Here is a 15,786-nt window from a genome sequence, read left to right as displayed (position 1 = left end):
TTTCATTTTTCCCAGACTAGGATCCTTGATAAGGAATTTTTGCTAAAGTAACATACAAGACTTGCCATAAAAGGTTACCCTGAACCACTTTAATTTGCAACTGATTCTCTGTGTCCTGATAGGCTGTGTCCTAATCTTTAGTCCAACGGCATATACTTTGTGCAAAAACTCAATCATTGGGTGGAGCCCTCTCTTTAAAACATTGTTAAAGCTAATGGTCAAATTGTAGTTGTATAGTCCCTCTTAAAATAAAAAAAATTAAAAAAAAAAGTCTATTAACACCAGACCTTCAATGTCTGAAATCCTTGAAGAATATTACCACTAACAGAAAGACCAAGTGGAAAGGGAACCATTTAGAAACACTGAAACAAAGCAAATGGCACGCATGGTATTTCTTTTTAGCTCTAAGGCAGTAAAGTACCAGATGTCATGTAACAAAGTCTGAGGGGACCATGGAACCTAATGGGCGTAGCCAGAGTGCTAGCTTTAAAAAGCTCTTGTGCTTACAAAAACAAGCAACTTGTCACCATTAACTCCATATGTTAGATTTAAGACTTTTTCCAGCCTGCATTTGAATTACTTAAACACTTGTAATGCTTACCTTTTGCATTAAAAGGGAGAATCTTAGTGAATAAGGGGTCTGTCCAGCCTCTATTATGGGTCTTTCACATAGTAGGTTGCTTAGTAAATACCTTCTAATTGTGCCCATGGAAAAGGAAAGGTCAGCTGAAGTTATCTCTCAAGTTGAAATAAGCTACACAACATAAACACTGACTTCATTATCTTATGGGGATGGCAGGAAATGGTGAGTTTGAAAACCCACAGCAGAAGTCTCTAATTCCACAATCTTAAAATGAGCCTTGGTTAATTTCAGGGTACACAATACATAGATATAGTTACAAAATTACCAATGACCAGTCCTTTAAGTTCTCTTTCCTAGAAATCTATGGAATTATCCAAATACGATATTGCTCACACCTGTCTGACCACTGCTCCTTTGTCTCCATTGATGGATCCCCTCCCTATCCCAACCCTATTTGCTGCTCACATTATCACTCAGAACGTTCTCTGCAAGCTCTGTATTCTCTGCTCCAAACATGCTGATTGTTTTTCAGGGCACTAGTTCTATTATCTCTGTTCTGATGAGTTTCAGGCCTTTATTTCCTGCTCTGGCTTCTTCATGTTTCCAGTCCGATATGTTCATGATGGCTGCTGGACATTTCTATGTAGATGCCAACTTTTTTGAAACTGTTTATCCTTTAAAACTTGTCCTCTTCCTATCCTCATTCAGGTTGGAGAAATCTAACCACCCAACGTCAAAACTGCTCATTTTTTTCTTCCCCACTATCATTACTCACTGAATCTTAGCATTCCTTTTTCCCAGCAGCAATGTCTTCCCTCCATCTCATTTCTTTCAATCTTCTTTTATTATATCATTCTCATGTGGCCATAATAACCTCCTAACTTCCAGTTCACTGCCTCTGGCAGTAATATGCCTCAGTACTAAATTAATCCTCCTCACGTACATTTATGTCACGTAGCTCTGCTGATCCAGAACACTTCAGTGGGCCATGACTTCTCAAGAATGCTGTCCAAACTCATTTGTCTGACACCCAAAACCCTGTGCAACTCTTTCCCTTTCCCCTCTGTTCTGGTCCGAGGAGTCTGCCATTTCACCAGACATGACCACAGCTCACTCCTACTCCATCCACTCCATTTTTAGCACCTAGGAGGCTGTCCTGTGCTCTGTCCTCCCATGTGAAAGGTGCCTTCCCTTCAACCTCTAGATTTATGTTTCATCTCTAGCGTGACCAAACAAACCCACAGAGACCACCTTTAACAGCTTTTTTGTTAGCACTAGTATAGAGCCTATATCTTCAACTACTTCATATGCTTCCCCTAGTATTTCATAAATAGTAAATGCTCAAAAGATTTATTTTGATTAGATTTAGAAACTGGCCTATTGCCTTGTTTATGATTCTTCATCCAACTTGCCCAAAAACAATGAAAGAAAAAAGAACCCAAAGAAAATACTGGCAGCTAAGCTAAGTACCCCTCCTCCAAGGTTCAAACAAAGTTCTGTGAATAGAATTCAGTCTCTGTCTCTGTTCAAATAATGCATGTCTCCTAAGACGGGGAAATCTGTACTTGGGGAAAGGTACCAGCCCAGATGGAGATGTGGAGGAATGACTCTTGCCATAGGAAATTTTCTAACTTCCAGTTTGAAAAAATTCCTTTAGGGGGATTTTCTGATATACATGTGTGTCCCTCACCATAACCAGCAACTGGTCCTTGTTTCTGTGGGACAGGCAATTAGCATAGACCTGGATGGTTTCCCTAAGAGTTTGCAAGTTCTGTGTTTCTGACCCTTAGAAGAATAAGTCATGATTTTACCTAGATGAATTTTATTTAGCCAAACTACCTTTTAAAAATACTAAAAACACAATTCTTTCCAGCCACAAATTTTTATTTTTTCAAATATTCATAGTACAAATATTCATAGTACAAATAAAACCCTGGTATGAGTTTCCAGAAAGATTTATTTTTCTAAGATCTTATTCATTTTAGAGCAAGTGAGCACACAAGTGGGGAGGGGTGGAGAGAGAGCGAGACAAAATCTGAAGCAGATTCTGCACTGAGTGGGGGCTTGATCCCACAACTGCGAGATCATGACTTGAGCTGAAACCAAGAGATGCTCAACTGACTGAGCCACCCAGGCACCCCCAGATACATTACTTTCTTAATTATGCTAACTGGGATTAAGTCTTAATATATTTTGCTGTGAAGAATTGGCTAATCCTAAGAATAGATTAAATATTCTAGAAAATGATGGACCCAAAGACTGAACCAAAGTATGCTAGCTTGGAGGGTATAAATGTAAGTCTTCAGGAAAGGGGAAAAAAAAAAAAAAAAGATGCACACCCATCTCTTTGTCTTCTTTGTGAGAGATTCAGTCCCAAAGCCTGCTTCTAATAGTATACCAACGAGGCTGAAATCAAAGTGTCAACAGGGCAACATTTCCTCTGACAGCTAAAGGGGAGAATCTGTCCATTTCCTCTAGCTTCTGGTGACTGTGGCTACCTCATTCCAAACTTTCTCCATGGTCACACAGCCTTGACAAATCTCTTGCTTCTCTAAGGACATGTGTGATTGCTTCTTTAGGCTCTTCCAATAACTCAGTGCAATCTTTTGTCTTGATATTCTTAATAAATTTGTAATGCTCTCTTTTCTTTTTTGTTATGCAAGGGAATACACATTCTAAGGATTAGAACATCGATGTATTTTGTGAGCCATTATTCAGCCTACCAGAATGATGATGATTATTCTGCATATATAAAAAACTTAGTTTTAAACTATAAAACAGCAAAAATATTAGTGTCTATACCATATGGTCAACAATGATTATCCTTAGGAGTGGGTTGACCAAGAATTTTCACTTTCACTACCACACGTGCTTTTTTTTTCCCCCCTAATATTATTGTGCTTTTGAGACCATTCACTCTTCTATAAAGAACATGTAACTGATATGTTTGTATTGAGGGATAAAATGGTAAGGATTAAAGTGCAAAATTCCAGCCATATAAAAGCAAAATGATGCCCTAATTGGGTATCTTTCTCCTTCATTTCATGGCACTTCTTTCCAGCATGCCCCTCCCTCATCCTTGTGCAGCTGCTCTTTCACTCGTCTGTGCAACTTGGATTGAAAACACACTTGAGACAATTAAATCCAAACTCGCATTTGCTTGGCCTCAAAGTCCCTGATGTTCCCTCTGTTGCAGGCTGTTTCTCTTAATTTCTCCCTTCAAAGACCAAAGAAAGAACTTTCCAGAAGAAAGGGGACAGGAGAAGAATTGGAAGGAATAGGGAATATATTTTTTTTTTTACCTGTGCTCTGAGATGTCTTTGGTTTTGTGTATGTTTGTTTTCTTCTCCTCAGCAAAGGCTGCAGAGTCCTGTGTGGGGATAAATCAAGCCTTACCCTTCACATCCCAAACTACCATTTGTGGAAGGCTTCTTTGCTAAGCTGTTGACTTAGTTATGATTTGTACACTTTCTCAATTTGGATTCTTGGAGCATTTGCTATCTTTTAGGCAAGGATAGCAGGAGAATGCCCTAAGAAGTCCAATTTCCCTTCAGTCTTCTGCCAGAGCCCAGTGCCACAGATTTAAGTTACATAGATCTCATTGGTGATTAATAACTCCCCCCATCACTCTCCTCTAACATCCAGTTTCTTTACAAATCCCTAGAAAGATCAAAGTGTCCACTGGTCTGAGCAAACTAAGGATTTGTAATTACACAGTGGTGTCCTTTCTCTAGAAACTGAGACTTCATCACATTAACAGACAAATCTGGAAGCCCATCTTCTTTTCTATAGATATCTTAAAGAATTAGTCACTGTTGCATTGTATCTACTTGGCCCTACTTTGCATTTTTTGCATGACAGAAGACATTTTCCATTGTTTTGGTGAAATAATCGACTGTTCTAACATGTATATGCAATCAGGCATTTAATTAAATCAACTTAGTTTATCACTAGGTGCATTTATTGTACTGTCTAATCACGGAGGTAAACACAGCTGCTATGGGCATGTGGTGAGAATACTCTGGAAAAGGGGGGCGTGGTGGGAAATCTGTTTAAAAGCTGCCAATTTATCTTTCCTTTACTCACTTGAGATTTTGCAGAGAGGGGCTAGTTTTCACTGACAAGAAAGGCAGCAGTCAAGTATACACTTTTTAAAGAGTTGAAGAAATCTAGGTTTCATAGAAATGAATCATGAGAAACGTGTATCACCAAGCTTCTCAAAACTGATGTGCGTAGAAATCACCTGGAATCTTGTGAAAATGCAGATTCCAATTTAGTGGGGCTGGGCTGGGGCCCAAGATTTTCGAACAGGCATTTCTGGTATTGCCCCCCCCCACCACCACCACGTGGCGCTGATGCTGCTGGGGTTGGTCCAAGAGACAAGCAAGACTGAGAGGAGTCCGTCAAATGATTCGAGGTCACCGTCTTTTTGAAATCAAGAAAACATCCACATCTTCTGTTTTTAGGGGCCCAAAATGTAGTGTCCTTTTTTGATGAATTAAGGAAGCTCTAATCCAGAGGAGTGCCTTTCTGATATTCCAAGCCTGCAATAATAGCTGCTTAGTTCTTTCAATGGCTTGGTTTACTCTGGGCATTTAAAATGTATGTGTTTTTAAATTTCCAAATGCTGCCATACTCATTCAGAGTAGAAACAGGATCCTGATAGTGCTGGATGCATATTAAATATTTAACATGTGTCACCAATTGAGTAAGACTCTTCTGTTTCTATAAGGTATTTCCAGTAACCCTTGTCAGTGAATTGCCCCTTTTGCCAATTAAACAATTGAGAGAGCTTAGGAAGACACTGGGTCTAAGCTTTAAATGTGAACAGGGATTCAAGGCAGGTTTTAGGTTAAGGCTTCCTATTAGATTTTAAAGAAATACTCTGAGATCTCTGGGAAGCTGTCACCACCTGAATGCCCTGTCCTTCCCTTCAGGATTGCTATGCCAACGCCCTTGACATTGCTCCTCATTCAAAGCAAGCCTTCTTTTTCAATCATTTTCCCTTCTGTTTTGGTATGAACTTAACACTTTGTCAGTGGGATAATCCTGTGTATCTTCGAGAGGTTGGAGGTGGGTAAAGAGATCATGGACAACATTTATGTCCCAGCACCTATCTTGACACATTTCATTTATGTATAATTAGGTGTACTTACGATCAGAATTCAAACTTAGGGATATTGCGAATATGACCATTTCCTAAATCATTTCTAGACAAGAACTTTACCTTTGAAATTTTGAAAATACTTTTGAAATCTGTTACTTTAATTTAGGGCTTATATAAAATTAGGATTAAAATTCATTTGTGGGTCGCATCTAACAATTATTAGAGCGTTTGAACTTCAGCCTTGTTTTGTGCTAGGAGAGAGAAGCGGACAGTAAATAGCAATGGAATGCAGCTATAAATTGGAGATGCATACAGGAGTTAATTTAATATAGAAGACTAAAGTAGCCTTCCACTTGCCAGGATACTGTAAAATCAATCTTCGTTCAGAAATAAAGAAAAACTGAATGAAGCCATTAGGAGAGTAGGAAGCACTTTCAAAATGTTCATTGTGTCAAATGCTTATGATGGAAACTGCAATTATAAATCCGGGTGACTTAAAAATAGTAGATAAAATCTTCTCAAGCTGCCTATAAACTTCCCAAAGCCCTTACTGTCTATATATTGTTACACACAATATATTATTTGCCAAGTTCCACAAACCTAATTGCCAGAGCAGAGGCTCCCGGCCACCTCCTCCCCCCCCCCCTTTTCTGAAGCAGAGTCATGAACTGATTACATGGAATAAATAACTCATTAGGGTCATCCATACATACTTGAAATAAGAAAATGTGGCTAAGTGTCCTCCACAGACAGGCTACTTAACCAGTTTTCTCTATTCAGACTTTATTCACTTACCAAACCAAACTTCAGATCACGTTTGTCTATTAAAATCCTCAACATCCTACTGGAAAGTGAATTGTGCCTAGTGAAGGAACTAATCTTTAAAACGAGGTTACTTTTTTGGGAGAAGGCTTTGGACATCCTAACTTTTCAGTGTCCACAAGGGCTGAAACCTCTCTCTGGCCTTCTAGAAGAAATTTTCATAGCCTTGTGAGGGTTTGTACTCCCCAGTTTGTTTCCCAAAACAGATCTTAACAGATCTTTATCTTGCTTCTTGTATTTAAGATACTGTGCTACACTGGCACATCAGATGATCTATTCTCTGTGTTTCTCTGTGCTTTGCGACATGGAAAGCTGTGTTGATTTACATGCTGATTTTAGTCTCTGACAAAATTCTCCCTGCTACCACAGCGACAGGACTGTCAGTCAGCTGTGGGTAGAAATGTATGTCTCTTAAATCAAACTGATCACTCTTCTGAGGCTGCCAGACGCTGTAGGACATGAAACTGCAGCCCAGTTGTTAATCCGTGCTGTTTGTCTCTACAAACTGCTCCAAAGCCTGGGTGGGGGAGCTTGGTTCCTACTGCATCCCTGTTTCTGCCCTGGGATGATGTGGTTTCTTGTGGCTGAGCCATCTTCAGAAGGGCGGAGCTAGGATTATCACCCATTTACACCCCCTCCCGGTGCTAGCCCAAGCCTGGGTATCAGAGTCGGTTGCTGTAGACTCATCAGGCCAAAGGGACTCAGATAAGATTGAGATTTGGAATCCCTCCCAGTACAAGTCAGCTTGGAGTACAAGCACTACACAGCCCTGTGACTCTGTCCACTGTTGCCTCTTCATGGGATAACCATGCTATAGGGCTGTTGAGTGGAGTACCACCAGACCGTTGTATTCCTCAACCGCCCCTTCCCATCTGATATTCGGACTCAGCACTACCTAACTCCGATATCCTCTCCCTTTCTCTTGAGTTCTCTCCAGAGTCTCTGACATCCCTCGCTGAGAAATGGCTTATGTAAGATATGCCATACTCCCATCTTTCAGACAAGTGTGGGGTGTGTGTGTGTGTGTGTGTGTGTGTGTGTGTGTGTATACATACATACATACTCCTACCGGGGACGGGGTTCAGATACCACTCCACCCTAAACTGGAAGCCTTCTTCAGCTTGTGTCAAAGAGCTGATAGAAATAGATACTTAAGACAGGTGGTACTCAGTTCCACACACTGGATTCATCAGAGTGTGATCACCAGCCCAAACCGAGCCCCTGCTCCTACAGCCTGGAGCCCTGGAAATGAGAGCTGTCACAAGTTTCTTTCAAATTCTCCATAGAAACCCTGATCAATCTGATATTTTCCAAACTATCATAATCTGGATTTTTTATCCAATTAGCATTTCACCTGTTGTGTATCTAAGTGTCTATTGTTTGTAAGTAACAAAAACCAATTTGAGATACTTTAGACTAAAAAAGGGAGTTTATTGCGAGGATTCAGACTGGGCTCTGGGGACTTGAAGGTGAAATCATGGACCTTTCTCAAAAGCCCTGGTCTCACCAGACCTACAGTCTCTCAGTATCACAGTACCTGAATTCTGAAAAGAAAGAAGTGGCTATCCATGTTTCAACTAACAAAGGCCAGGGACCCAATTTTAGGTAACTTAAGTCAAAAACCTGGTGCCAAGCGCTACAGACAAGGTACAGAGCTAGGGAATCTCTGTGGCCCAGGCTACAAATAGTACCCACTACAGGAAGTATTGATTTTTCTTTTTTAAACATTAAGACAATGGTAGTGATCAAATTTTTACAAGTCCTTAATCTGTACTTCATACAAGGCTACTTAAAATGTTCTCAGAAGGGTTGAAGATAAACCCAGTAGTTCTGAGCTTGGGTTTCCTGGACCTATAAAGATCCATGCTAGGATTCTGAACGTTCTTCAGCCGCTCCAGTGTTCTGAGAAGCCTTCACTTAACTTACCAGGATAAAGCTGCAAAGGATCACTAGCCCCTTGAGTTTCTTGGATTTTTAGCTAAAATGTTATTAAGTTGATGTGGTAATGTTCTGTGTCCTCATGATAGAAGTTCATTATATAGATCTTTATTTCATCATGGAGAAATTAAACTCAGAAACAGACACAGTACTAATAGCAAACACTCATGCAATGTCTTCTGTGTGCCTGTGCTCCTCCAGTACTCCAGACGTGATCTTTCCAAAGCTGCAGTTCATTGACAAGGGAGGTAGAAGGAGATATTTAAGTGCCAGAGAAGACTGGGAGCCACCCAACCAAGTCTTCAGTTAGAGTTCAGCGTCAGCGGTGATCCTCATGCAGAGATAGAAACATCTTGCTCTTGACAGGGAGTTAGTTATTCCCAGAACAAACTTCATAACTGAGTCTTCTTTTGCTTGCCACCCCTGAGTTTGATTCTAGCCACAGTTTCACACATTCCTAAGTTGTAGTTTTGGTCTGTGTTCAAAGTAACCCTTCAGCAGGCTTGCATTTTTTACTGTGCTGGACATCTGGGGTTAGACTGTTTAGCAAGATAAAATATCCTCATTAGACTATAGAACAATTTGAAACCACATAGGGCTGTTGTACTCTTTCAAGAATTTGAAATGTGTACTCTGATCTGCCACATGGCTTGTCTATCACTTCAAAACCACAAAGTAGCTATTTAATAACAATCCAGACCTAAGTGTTACTTTGTTAGATAATGAACCAGATACCTTTTCATAAATATTCATGGAAACACTCAGAGATGATATCCCCTCCTTTACAGATAAAGCAACTGAGGCTTGGCAAATAGCTTGGCAAATAGCAAATAAAAAGTACTCCAAAGCACCCCAGGAGTGGAAGCTGTAATGTTCTAGGCAGCAGAGACTGTACCTGTTTCCTGTTGTATTCTCAGTCCCCAGCACAAAATGGGTCCATAATAAATACACAAGTAAGAAATAAACGAACAACTCCAACTCTTATTTCGAAGTTCATGCTCTTTTCTGCTATATTGTTTCCTTTAAGATTACCCTGGCATACATTTTGTGCCTAAGCAAAGAAATAATTTATCAGCACTAGTAGGAGTAAAATATTCTGTTGTCATAGAATAAATGTATACTTCCACCCATTGGCTTGTCTTTTGTGTTGTTCGCATGAAGGTTAGTTGCAGTATATAGAAATAAATCCCCATAAGAAAAGCAATCACCATAAATCCATGCTTGAGGAAAGGGGCCATCATCATTTTGTTGGAATGCCGGTACAATATGCGAGCTATCAAAATTCACCTAATTCTGGGATATTTTTTCCCCAGATAACAATATATAAAAGGTAATTCCATTGAACTAATCTTGTCAGTATGTTTAGTTGATGTTTTATAGCAGTAAAAATGTACTTAACTGCAAACCTCAAACCAAGTTACTGGAAGGAAAGATAAATACACGGGTGATCTGTGTTATGAAAATCACAAGGCAAAATTGCTCTAACTTTACTCTTACATTGTTGATCATACCACATTGCTTTAAACATTCGAATTCCAGTTCTAAGTATTCATTGGCCTGAAAGAAATACTGTACGAATTATAACATTTACTTGCAGTCCTTAAAAAAATAAGGAGGGGGTATGCAGAAGACTTTGTCTTGGGAAATGCTGCCCAATGTTTGCTGGAGAAAATGGCTATATTGATTCCGGACAATGGTTTATATTATCTTAGCAAATACAGTTTGAGGTCAGTTACCAGAAATGCTATTTTTAACTGAGTTTATAAACTTCCTGGTATTTATAAAACTGAAAGAATGTGTGCTGTTCAACTTGTAACCATGATTATTCAGTGGGTCACTTTAAGTAAATATGTAAACATCTGGTTCCAAGAGACCAGCAAAGACCTCACAGCTTCAGATCTGTAAATGGTGCCTCTCTATTAAACCTCCTATATTAGTGTTTGGGGAAAAAAAAAAAAAACAAAAACAAAACAGCTAAATGTTGTTCAGGGGAATATATAAGGTCAATCTTAGTTTTGTAAGCTTCATGATTATATGACCCAAAATAGATTATTTAGACCAGAGAGGGATAAATTCCTTTTTGGTTCTGGATCCTTTTGTGAAGCTGATGACCCCAAAATTGGCAGAATATTACATACAGCTTTAGAAGGTTCTCTGAACTGAAGTTCATCTATCTACATTAAGAATATAAATATCACTTCAATTTTTAGGCACAGGTGTACATGAATTTAAATCTACATATTAGCCTATTTTTCTCTTTAAACTCTTCATTATATTCATGTGCCTCTAAGTGCCCAAAACCATAATGCTACAAATGCGAGAAAAGTTATTCTAGCAAAGTGGTATTTGATACTGTGCTGTTTATCTAGGCCCTCCCCTTTCCCTTGTCCACTAGGCAGTAGCTTATATTCCTTAACCTTATGTGGAGAGGCCTGCTCTGAGATTTTGGTTGTTCAAGTGTAGGATTTTCTCTGGAAATTTTTTAGAAGTCATATTCAGGAAATGGGAGAAAACTGAACCTGGGAACATAATAAAACTTTTGAGCATCATGCTTCCCTTTTCCAGCTAATTCCATGGTGGTGTTACTCAGCTAAAATCTGTATGTCAATATCTTTGCCTTTCTTAAGTATCAGTTACAAAGTTTCTGCCTGAAATAGACATCTGTCTCTAGGATCTTACAAATCCAATTGGAGAGAAGAGGCTATACACGGAACAAGAAAATAGTGAATTATTCAGTATTGATACAGAATTGTAAATATTGATGGGGGTAATGGATGTTAAGAGCAAGTCTACAATTAAATCATTATAAACATAATGAGTAATAGTGTGTTCCCAAGCTTATCCGAGCCTAAATCCTATTTTATAACACTGATTAACATCCAAAACAAACTAAGGAACTATTATCTAGAATTATCATAAATTTTCCTGAGGCTGAGGGAAGCCCTTGAGAAATAGACAGGATGTGAGTTTGGTTTGGTCCAGAATCACCAGGGATTAATTGTTTTAAAAAAAATTCATTACTGAGCACTACCTCTGTCCTATGAAATCATAATTTTTGATGTGGTGGCATTGGATCTCCACATTTTAATACCATCTCTGCCTTTATGAACAGTCAGGCATGAGAACCCCCTTACAGACATGTGTGATGAAGAGGAAAGGTGTCCATACCATGTAGACAAATAATGTTCAACAGTAAAATTCTTTGAGCACTTTGAGTCTAACCTCAAAACTTGAGAACTTGAAAGATTTTGTAAATAGTGACCTCTTCCAGGCTATCATTTGCTGGACCTAATAAAATGAACATCTCATTGCTAAAATAGTCCTTTTGGATTTCCATTTCAGCACATGGTTTCAAATATTTACTTCCTGCCAAAAAATTCAAATAATGCAAGTTTGTGTACATATAAGTCACAAACACATCTATCTACATAATTTCTTTTGATTTTTTTATGGGAGCATGTGGAGGCACTGATTGCCTTATATGTCAAACTTCATAAAAGTGAAGCAAGGGAAGAAAATAATTACAGAGTAAAAGGAGTTTCATGCACTTTTTTTCTTCATGACTGTGAGATCTTGGATAAAATTTGAGGACCTGCTAAGTCTGATGCCCAGAAGGACTTGTGATGAAAAATTCCCATTTTTCCTCAGTGAGAAACACTTTTTTTAAAAAAAATCTAAATCTTGGGGAAGAGCTTTGTTATGGTTGTGGGCTCTCCACCTCTGTGGGATCAGGAAGCTGGGGATGCGCCCTTAGACGCTGCCTCTGGCCCCTAGCTGTAGCCCCACTGCTGCCGGTGATAGATTCCTGTGGCCTTTTAAGTGATTGAATAATGATGGAAATGGATCCAAAATAATAAATGACTGCTCTACTAAAGCAGTAGAAGACTCCTCGTATCACCTTCCAGTTCAATTCAGTCTTCAGGAGGAGGCGGAACAAGTGAAATAGAGAAGACTGAAGAGAAGACGACCTCACTTTGGAACTGTTTACTCCTTGACTTCTTTATTTCTACTTGTTTTAATTTTGCTGTGAATTTAAATAGTGAAAACCAAAGAAATAGAAGATACATTTGGGAGCTTTATATAACCCAAGAAATTTGCCTTGAAAGCTGCTATTCTTTGGAGGAAAACATACTAAGTTCCTGTCTGATTAAAAACAAACCAGATTTCCTATGTCCCTTAGATTCTGAAGAATAAAACAGATATAAATACATATCCGCACACTTTTTAGCAGCTCTGTAGGAATAATGAGATTTATAAATTAAGGGCTTTGTTATGTGGATGTTTTGCCGCTGGAATTGACTGCTCAGAAGATCTTTTATTGCTCTCTAATGCTATATTTTTGATCTGTGGCTTTGATGGCATTCACCCACACATGAGTTTACCTCTTTCCAGTTATGACCTTGTTATGAACAGTGTTTGCACTCAATGTGCAAATGTCCATGTATTATCTATTTTAACAGCATCATAGTGCCATCACTCAAGGAAGTTGAATGAGGTGAACATAGACATAGCTCTTTCCCCTTCCCCCCATTTTTTTAAATGTAACAAATACTTTTTATGTTCGCCTTCCCCTTTCCCCTTCCCCTTTTTGGAAACGTGTCAGGAACTAGATAGTTTAAGATGAGCAATTGAGGAGACTTGAAAAAGTGATACAGACAGAGCCTGGCTTCCTTGTGCTTTATCACAAGGCGTGCTGCTGGCCAGCCCATTTAAGCACCCTTTTAACAAGAGAACCTCGTAGGAAATCCAGCTGGCAGACTCAAGGAGTTCGGGAAACAGGACCACAGAGGTTACACTCTGGGATCCTGGCCATGAGGTTGGATGCCTCACCTTGCTGAAAAGAGACACTGGACCTAAATGGCGCAGCATGACTTTTTTCCTGCTTGGCTAAATTTCTCAACACCACAGTCAGCTAAGTCACCTACAGCCACCTTCGAAAAACACGGAGAGCACCTACCCCGAGGAGATCGTAGGTTTGGAGTAAGCCGTCGTCGACATAATTCCTCTGATGGCTTTTTTAACAATGGACCTCTGCGAACTGCAGGAGATTCCTGGCACCAGCCCTCCCTGTTGCGCCACGACTCTGTGGACTCTGGTGTCTCTAAGGAAGTATATGCTGGAATCACAGGGAACCTATCTGGTTGGCATGGCTCTTCCCGAGGTCATGATGGCATGAGCCAGCATAGTGGGGGTGGCACAGGGAACCATCGCCACTGGATTGGCAGCTTCCATTCCCGGAAAGGCTGTGCCTTTCAAGAAAAGCCACCTACAGAGATTAGGGAAGAAAAGAAAGAAGACAAGGTGGAAAAATTACAATTTGAAGAGGAAGATTTTCTTTCTTTGAATCCAGAAGCTGGCAAACAGAATCAGCCATGCAGACCTATTGGGACCCCTTCTGGAGTGTGGGAAAACCCACCTAGTGCCAAGCAACCCTCCAAAATGCTAGTCATCAAAAAAGTTTCCAAAGAAGATCCTTCTGCTGCCTTCTCTGCTGCATTCACCTCACCAGGATCTCACCATGCAAATGGGAACAAATCAACCATGGTTCCAAGTGTCTATAAGAACCTGGTTCCTAAGCCTGCACCACCTCCTTCCAAGCCCAGTGCATGGAAAGCTAACAGAATGGAACACAAATCAGGATCCCTTTCCTCTAGCTGGGAGTCTGCTTTTTCCAGTCCGATCTCTGTTACCAAACCAGTAGTACTGGCTGGGGGCACAGTTTTAAGCTCTCCTAAAGAGAGTCCCTCCAGCACTACTCCTCCGATTGAGATCAGCTCCTCTCGCCTGACCAAGCTCACCCGCCGAACTACCGACAGGAAGAGTGAGTTCCTGAAGACTCTAAAGGACGACCGGAATGGAGACTTCTCAGAGAACAGAGACTGTGACAAGCTGGAGGATTTGGAGGACAACAGCACACCTGAACCAAAGGAAAACGGAGAGGAAGGCTGTCATCAGAATGGTCTTACTCTCCCTGCAGAGGAGGAAGGGGAGGTCCTCTCACACTCTCTGGAAGCAGAGCATCGATTATTGAAAGCAATGGGATGGCAGGAATATCCTGAAAATGATGAGAATTGCCTCCCCCTCACAGAGGATGAGCTCAGAGAGTTCCACATGAAGACGGAACAGCTGAGAAGAAATGGCTTTGGGAAGAACGGCTTTTTGCAGAGCCGTGGTTCCGGCCTGTTCTCCCCTTGGAGAAGCACTCGTAAAGCAGAGTTTGAGGATTCGGACACGGAAACCAGTAGCAGTGAAACATCAGATGACGATGCCTGGAAGTAGGCATATAAGTCCTCAAAAATCTGACCCAGTAAACTCAGCTTGTGTGTTTAGGGAGCATACAGAAGAAATCATTCTTTTCCTTTTCTTATGTTGAATACTTCATGCACAAGGGAAAATAGTCATATCCCAAAGAGAGAGCAATTGGCTTGTTTAGCTTTTGTTGTTCTTCCCTGTTATCTGCTTAATAGAAGTTTGTGTGATGGGAAAGATTTTTTAAATACACACACACACACAGACACAGTATCTATGAGGCGACGCACAGGTGGGAGCTGGCAGTGCAGAGAGGAGACGCCGGTCTGCATCAACAGCTTCTACCACCAACCCTTGGGGCACTCACCCCTGTGCTCAAGCAATCATTGTCAATGACAAAGTGACTATTAAAGTTATAATTGTATTAAATTAATGCTAATAATTTGGATATTTTATTTTATTTTTGGCTGCTCGGGTAACGTTAGCCCTTAACCAAGCATACATGGTTTTCTTCTTTTCTTTTCTTTTTTTTCCCTTTTTTTGGGTACAGCTGTAAAATATTTGGATATAGGAAATGTTGTGTTATTCTTGCAGCCTTGATATTCAGGGTGGATTGTAAAATATAAATTTTTGTGAGATTTCAAAGATTAAGATTATTTTGATAACATTATTTACAGATTTAAAAGATGTGGTTATCACAAGTCTGTTGAAGGGGAAAACTACTGCATAAAATAACTAACTTGGAATAAATATTTTGCATCAGTTTGGAAAAAAAAAATCTAAATCCTTATTAAATGGTGGGACTGGATGTTTTTCTCTTAGGAACTAAAAGGGAAGGGAATTTAAAAGTATTTTACTTTTTAAAAAAGAATTTACTTTTCCTGAGGCTCTACTAAGGATCAGGTCCTTTATTTCACTTACTGCCCCTTCAACATTCAACACAACTCCATAAAGGAGGTGGTATGTCTCTAAATCCTTTTCATGGATTAAGAAACTGAAGCAGTAAGAAGTTGCATGGCCTCCTTAAGGTCTTAAGGACTGTTAAGTGCCAAAACCAGAGTTTTGACCCTCTTCTCTGTGCTGTGCT

General features: G+C 39.9%; 1 pseudogene across 1 annotated transcript; it reads left to right on the top strand.

Moving 5' to 3' along the window:
- Positions 1-12,844: 12,844 nt before the first annotated feature.
- Positions 12,845-15,463, top strand: LOC309859430 (vasculin-like protein 1 pseudogene; annotated as a pseudogene). Its single transcript has one exon. The product of its transcript is annotated as a vasculin-like protein 1 pseudogene (transcript).
- Positions 15,464-15,786: the final 323 nt, after the last annotated feature.

This window comes from Mustela nivalis (assembly GCF_964662115.1).
Source record: "Mustela nivalis genome assembly, chromosome: 2".
NCBI lineage: Eukaryota > Metazoa > Chordata > Mammalia > Carnivora > Mustelidae > Mustela > Mustela nivalis.
The sequence above is the reverse complement of the archived record's forward strand: the minus strand, read 5'-3'. Positions and strand labels throughout refer to the sequence as shown.